This window comes from Sinocyclocheilus grahami, unplaced genomic scaffold, assembly GCF_001515645.1.
Source record: "Sinocyclocheilus grahami isolate Dianchi unplaced genomic scaffold, SAMN03320097.WGS_v1.1 scaffold326.1, whole genome shotgun sequence".
NCBI lineage: Eukaryota > Metazoa > Chordata > Actinopteri > Cypriniformes > Cyprinidae > Sinocyclocheilus > Sinocyclocheilus grahami.
In genome coordinates this window covers 111,189-118,976 of record NW_015505505.1, presented here as the reverse complement: position 1 = coordinate 118,976, position 7,788 = coordinate 111,189, and positions in this window count along the sequence as shown.

The window sequence follows — 7,788 nt, the reverse complement described above, 5'->3', positions numbered from 1 at the left end:
TGGGGGCGAGATCTGTGGCAGGGCCCCGCTCTCATGTCACGGGCTCTGAGAGATTACGCTGACTCCTGCTGGTCAGAGCAGGCGAGCTGCTGCCCCGCTCCAGATGTCAACCTCAACACTAGACTGCGGCCGGACTCAAGGTTTTAGGGTTTGATGAGAATGTTAGAAACAGCAGAGAAATCTGATCCCAGATCTGCTGTGTGAACTGAATGCACTAAAGAGGACGTAAAAACCAGGGGGAAAAGGATGAGAGAAGCAAAAGAACTGGATGATAAATTAATTATAGAATTTGTTTTCTGTATCTATCTATCTATCTATCTATCTATCTATCTATCGATCCGGGACAAAATGTGTGTCACGGTCTGTGTGCCACAGTCACACAAGCCACATTTGTCAGCTTTTTCAAAGTTACATTTAAAGTGTGTATTTTTTACAATCATTTGTTGGTTAATTTCTCATGAAAAGTGTAAACACTGTCTCTCTGTAGCGGTATAAAAACACACTTTTTTAAACACCCTGACCAGGCTGACACAGCAACACTTGCTAAACAAATGGAGAAAGTTTGGAGTGGGACTGTCTGTTGGGCTGACCAATGGCAGACAGGGGGTGAGTTCAGGAAACATGTTTGGAGCAATCATTATTTATAGTGATAGTCATGGCAGTCGACTCTTTTGTCATTAGCTAATGCTAATATATATTTTAATTGAATATATAATAAATTTTAATATAATTCAATATATTTGTATATAAATATATATTTGTAAAGTCTGTGTGCCACAGTCACACAAGCCACATTTGTCAGCTTTTTCAAAGTTACAGTTAAAGTGTGTATTTTTTACAATCATTTGTTGGTTAATTTCTCATGAAAAGTGTAAACACTGTCTCTCTGTAGCGGTATAAAAACACACTTTTTTAAACACCCTGACCAGGCTGACACAGCAACACTTGCTAAACAAATGGAGAAAGTTTGGGGTGGGACTGTCTGTTGGGCTGACCAATGGCAGACAGGGGGTGAGTTCAGGAAACATGTTTGGAGCAATCATTATTTATAGTGATAGTCATGGCAGTCGACTCTTTTGTCATTAGCTAATGCTAATATATATTTTAATTGAATATATAATAGATTTTAATATAATTCAATATATTTGTATATAAATATATATTTGTAATATTAAAAAAATTATATATATAACATTTTATTAATTACAAATTATTAATCAGTTAGTTTTAATAAAAAAATTCAGTTTTCAGGGTGAGTCAGGTGTTAATCTTGGTAACACGCCACACAAGAAAACAAGAGATTACTCTGGTAGTCCATCTCTCCTTCGTCACTCATCCTCATCCTCTCCTCCACTGACTCACACCCACACGCCAACGGCTTCAGCGGCTCTCTGAGCGGCTTTTATCTGTCTCTTCTGGTTGGATCTGTCTACAAAGGAGCCTTAAGTTCGCCTGCGAGACCTGCTGGTGGTTTCATCTCAATCTCTCTCTGCGTTCTGCTCAACAGCTGTGACCTTCAAATCCTTTTTCTGTGCTAAACAGAAAACAGAGGAGAATAACACACGAATACTGGCGGACACAACAGATCTGCTGTGCGATGACCTCATTATTACTCTGTCCAGCTGGGAAAACAGAAAAACACAATCTGATACTGGAACTGAACAGAAATGTGATGGATTTCAGAGCAGGAGCATGAACCCCTGGTGAGCTTTGATGAAAGGAATCTTCCGTGCATTTGGACTTCTTCTAGTAGTTTCGGAAAGAAAGAGTGTTTTTGGCAGCTCTCTGGAAAACGGCATGAAAATCGTGAAATCCAGGCTGCATTGCTGCAAGCTTTTGCTGCCAGCCACACAGATGTGCCTGTTCCAGCTTTAGTCGGCCCATTGGCTCGTGTTTCAGGCACAAGTAGAGCGTTTAGAGCATGTGGGTGGGAAGATGGTCATAATTTCCAAAGAGGAAACAGAGCAGCTCAGTTACAGCAAACCGAGGAAGTTTTAGCCCGTCGTCGTCGTCCATTCCTGATTTGATGAAGCCTCCTCACTCACCATACACATTTTCTGCACTTGCCAAAGACGAATTCCTGTACTTACTGTATTTATTTGACATGTGCGTCAAGGATGAGAAAGAAGAAACATTTTCATTTTATGATCCCAGCTTGCTTCTGGCTGCACTTCGATGTGCTTTATGTTAGTGAATCTCAGCTTGTTTTGAGATGTTTTCAGGACCCAGACATTACAGAGATCAAGTGGTGACCAACACGGTACCAGAACTGTTTACCGTACTAAAGCACATAAAAACAAACATTGAAATGTATGTTGAACCAATAATATGCAATGAACTGGAATGGGTGTTTCAGTTTTCCATGGTTTTTATATTGACTGTTTGGTTTTTAAACATTATAAAATGTTATTTCATACTCTTAGCAGACAATAATTCACTGCACGAAACACACTGTGGTCAAGTTCATTGTTATTTTCATTTCTAGTGAAGTGTATTTAATGCAGCCAGGGTCTTATTTCCTTTTATCTTATTTCCTGTCTATGTTGATATAAAGAAACTTGAATGAGATGGAAATGGATTTGGGGATAGAAATCTTCAAAACAGTTTGCTTGGTTTAACGAGCATATTTAAAATTTGGAACAAACTCTAACAACTTTCATAAATTGTGCTCAATGCCCACAAAAAAAAAAGGACTTTTCAGGCTGGCGCTTTCGTAAACAAAGGCTCTTTTGGTCACAATGAATGTTACAGTTCATTTAATCATTTCATTTAACCCTTAAACACAACACAATTCAATGCATAATTCAAAATATGGGGAAAACACATGCAAACAATCAATAAGTAAAATTCCTTCACATTAATAGAGTACACTGAGCCCTATGTTTACAGATTTTTTAGAGTGTAGTTATTTAATTTAGCATTGTTTTTCTCCCTGTTGTCTACGATCAGAACAAAATGGACCACCAGTTGAGAACCGATGCTGTATATGCAACTTCCAGCTGCCACGATTTCATCACAGATGTGCTACACTCTAAAAAATGCTGGGTTAAATACAACCCAGCACTGGGTAAAATATGGACAAACCCAGCAATTGGCTTGTTTTCAACCAACAGTTGGGTTAAATATTTAACCCAACCTTCTGGGCAGCAACCCAATCGCTGGGTCAAAACAACCCAGTAGCTGGGTTTGTCCATATTTTATCCAGCGCTGGGTTGTATATACCCAGCATTTTTTAGAGTGTATGGTGAGGCCAAAGTGGAAACCGAATTGGTCCATTTCAAAGCCAACATCTGACTGAACAGATTGAGTCAACAAAAAATCCCTAAGAATCAAAAGGCTGAATTTTCAGGAAATTGGTTCAAAAGCACAACCTTCAGCTGAATGAACTGAGAACTCACCACACTCTAAAAAATGCTGGGTTAAATACAACCCAGTGCTGGGTAAAATAGGGACAAACCCAGCAATTGGGCTGTTTTGACCCAGCGGTTGGTTTAAATGTTTAACCCAACCTTCTGGGTAGTAACCCAACCGCTGGGTCAAAACAACCCAATTGCTGGGTTTGTCCCTATTTTACCCAGCACTGGGTTGTATTTAACCCAGCATTTTTTAGAGGGCACCCTGACACTGAGAATGTATTTATGACTTCATATAAGACACAAATCTGGTGACTTAGACCTTCAGCTACAGTATACAGCCGATACAAACGTCCCTCTCTACAGAGCTCTTAGGAGCGGGAAACAGAAGAACACACGGCTCCTTGTGAGTTCATATCAATGGAGGCTTTTTCCCAGGCCTCCAGCGCCATGAATGCGTATTTGCTCATGTGTAGGAGAGTCTATGAATGTGTCATTGAGACGCAGCACACTGTTACACACAGCACACTTCCTCATTTCCCCTGGTTATAAGCTTTTTGCTTCTGGCTGAGACATTTATCTCATTAGTCATCATTCCCACCAATTTAGGGACTTTTTTGAGCCGCAGCTGGACCTCTTGTGTTTTACTGCCTAGCAAGCAGATTTGAATCCTAACCTAACCTAAACAGGGCTGAAGTTATGTAAGGAACCACATCACGGTGAAAGGGTTGTTTTCATTGAACCTGATCCAGAGAGTGTTTTTTTTTACTCTATGTAGGGTTCATCACATAAAGAAATACCCAAATATGTGCGTGGGTCAATGACATTATGCTCATGTTGTGTCTATTTATTCATAAGTATTTTGGTGTAATCTGTATGTCTTAAGCAGAAAAAAAAGCAGTGCCGAAGATATTTTTAATTTGTCAATTATTATTTGAAGCATTTTGTCCACCAAATCAAAGTCATGTGATGCTACCAATATAAAGCAACAAAAACATAAAAAGGAATTGACAATGCTAGGTTAGTTTAGATTGCTAATGCAATATGGCTATGACTCACTAAACGGAATAATATTTATGAATTAATAATTCATTATATTTAAAATAAATTTAAAAATTATTAAAAAAATTTTTTAATAAAAAAACATTAAAAATACAATTTGGCAACTATTTCATCATTTACTAATATACATAATTAAATCAAAAATTGTATTTGCTAATATTATTTACAGTAAACCTGAGCTAACATGAACTAACAAAATAACAATATAAAACAAAATAACAGTTGTATTTTTACATTAACAAATATTTAGAAAGACTGTATTAAATCTATTGCTCATTGTTAGTTTATGCATTAAATAAGTTTAACTAATAGGAACTTACTGTCATTTTAAAATAAAAAAATTTAAACTTTTCAAATAATAATGAATAATAAATAAATGTTTTAAGCAATAATTATTAAGATGTGTGATTTCAAGGTGTAAGGAAATATTTATTACTCTTCACTTAATGGTTGCACATGACATTTTAGAGCCATTAAATGTAAACTTCTGTTGAAAATTCTATAAAAGTTTTTAAAACCAACATGAAAACCTGACATGCCTTTTTTAAACTAGATTTTGTCTTTTTTTCATTGACGCTTAAGTAGATGCACACAAAGACGACCAGCCCAAAATAAGCATATGCCGAAAAATCCCTGAGTTTTCCGTTTATTAAATGATTTATACATTTAAGATCAAGAAAACCTCCACCAGTCATAAGCAGATTTCTAGGCCTGAGTTTGAAGGCCTCATACAAAACAGTCGACCGAGGTCAAACATCATCATAATAAAAACCATCTGGAAATATCAATAACCTACCTGTTAACAAAAATATTGCACAAGACTCAGGTCTGGTAAGATCAACAGGACAGAGAAAGCACTTTTGATTGTCCATGGGGACAGTGTGATGCCAATACAAGGATAAAATGAACAATTATTATTATTTTTAAACAATCCCACTTTATTAAAGCCAGAACAAAACCGAAATAAACTTGGAAGAGTATTTCTTTGCAAATGCCTCCATCGTGTGGTTGATAATGGTACGTTTGAGGCTCAAAGCACAGCAGGTTTTCTTTCGCGCCGGCGGGAAGCTCAAAGCGCGGGAAAGTTTCTCAGGCCTCCTCAAAAACAAATCAAGCAGGACAAAAACCCGAATCAGCCGTTTTTAAGGTGAGTGAGACCGCTCTCTGCAGGGCCTCCAGCAACACCTCATCTGTTCCAGACTTCCAGCAGCTCTCAGCCACATCACAGGAGCCGTGAACACCAGGACATTCTGAGCACAACAACAACAACAACTCAATGTGCTGCACCTACGACTGTTCCATTTATAGAGCAGACGCCATTTTCAATTTTACGCTTTACGCGGATGGAGGCTGCAATGAGGGATCGTCTTACAATGGCATCATGCGTATGTAATTTTCAAAATTCAACATTTTTATTGACTACCATTTGTATATATACCACAGTTTTACTACAAATACCATGGTTAAACTACGGTTAGCGTAGCAAAACCGTGGTTGGTTTGTGGTTACCATTGTTTAAAGAATTAGTTCACTTCCAGAAAAGATGTTCCTGATAATTTACTCCTTCCCCATGCCATCCAAGATGTTCATGTCTTTCTTCAGTCGCAAAGAAATGAAGGTTTTTGAGGAAAACATTCCAGGATTTTTCTCCATATAATGGACTTCAATGGGGACCAACGGGCTGAAGGTCCAAATTGCCGTTTCAGTGCAGCTTCAAAGAGCTCTACACGATCCCAGCCGAGGAATAAGGGTCTTATCTAGCGAAACGATCGGTCATCTTCTAAAAAATTTATACTTTTTAACCACAAATGCACGTCTTGCACTAGCTCGACTTCACGTCACGTTGGAAAGGTCGCGCGTGGTTAGCTCTTCGTCTGTGAACTTCGGTTCAAAAAGGTAGAGCAGGGCGAAAAACTCCATCTCATTTTCTTCTCCAACTTCAAAATCGTCTGACATTGTTACCTTTTTTTTTTTTTGCAAAGGGCATTTGAAATTCTTTGCACAGTCGCTTTGTAAACACTGGGTCGGTGCTTCCTCCTCTGTCACTCGTGACCTTTCCAACGTGATTACGTAATGCGTGAAGTCCAGCTAGTGAGAAACGAACATTTGTGGTTAAAAAGTATATCCAAATTTTTTTATTTTTGAGAAGATAACTGATCGTTTCACTAGATAAGAGCCTTATTCTTTGGCTGAGATCGTGTAGAGCTCTTTGAAGCTGCACTGAAACTGCAATTTGGACCTTCAGCCCATTGGTCCCCATTGAAGTCCATTATATTTCGTCGCGACTGAAGAATGAATGCCATGAACATTTTTGATGACATGGGGGTGAGTAAATGATCAGGAAATGTTTATTCTGGAAGTGAACTAATCCTTTAACTAACCCTGGATTTTTTTATTTATTTGTTGTAAACCCATGGTTAATTTTCATAAGGGAATTTAATAATAATTAGCCTTTAACTTTACACTGTAAAAAATGCTGTGTTGTTTCAACCCAACTTTGGGTCAAATATGGACTAACCCAACCATTGGGTTAAATTTTTACATTACATTTTTAACCCAAAAGTTGGGTTAGTCCATATTTGACCCAAAGTTGGGTTGAAACAACCCAGCATTTTTTTTTGTGTATTTGAACTATTTCAATATTTGTTTAAAAAAAAAAAACCTTAAAACATGAAACACTAATAAAAAAGTAAATTTCTAAGAACTCATATATGAATAGTTACTCATAAATGCTAGAATGTCCAGAAATAGCTATAACATTTATTTTTTTCCAATAATCATTCTAATTCTATGAGAATTGTGAAGTTCATACAGCTAGCTGGTGTATGTATGTTATGTAGTAACGGTTTTCTAGCTGGTGAACGTTAAAAACATTCACTGCCAATCAGAATTCACTTTTTACGAGATGCTGAACATACAGTGGGTACGGAAAGTATTCAGACCCCCTTAAATTTTTCACTCTTTGTTATATTGCAGCCATTTGCTAAAATCATTTAAGTTCATTTTTTTTCCTCATTAATGTACACACAGCACCCCATATTGACAGAAAAACACAGAATTGTTGACATTTTTGCAGATTTATTAAAAAAGAAAAACTGAAATATCACATGGTCCTAAGTATTCAGACCCTTTGCTGTGACACTCATATATTTAACTCAGGTGCTGTCCATTTCTTCTGATCATCCTTGAGATGGTTCTACACCTTCATTTGAGTCCAGCTGTGTTTGATTATACTGATTGGACTTGATTAGGAAAGCCACACACCTGTCTATATAAGACCTTACAGCTCACAGTGCATGTCAGAGCAAATGAGAATCATGAGGTCAAAGGAACTGCCTGAAGAGCTCAGAGACAGAATTGTGGCAAGACACAG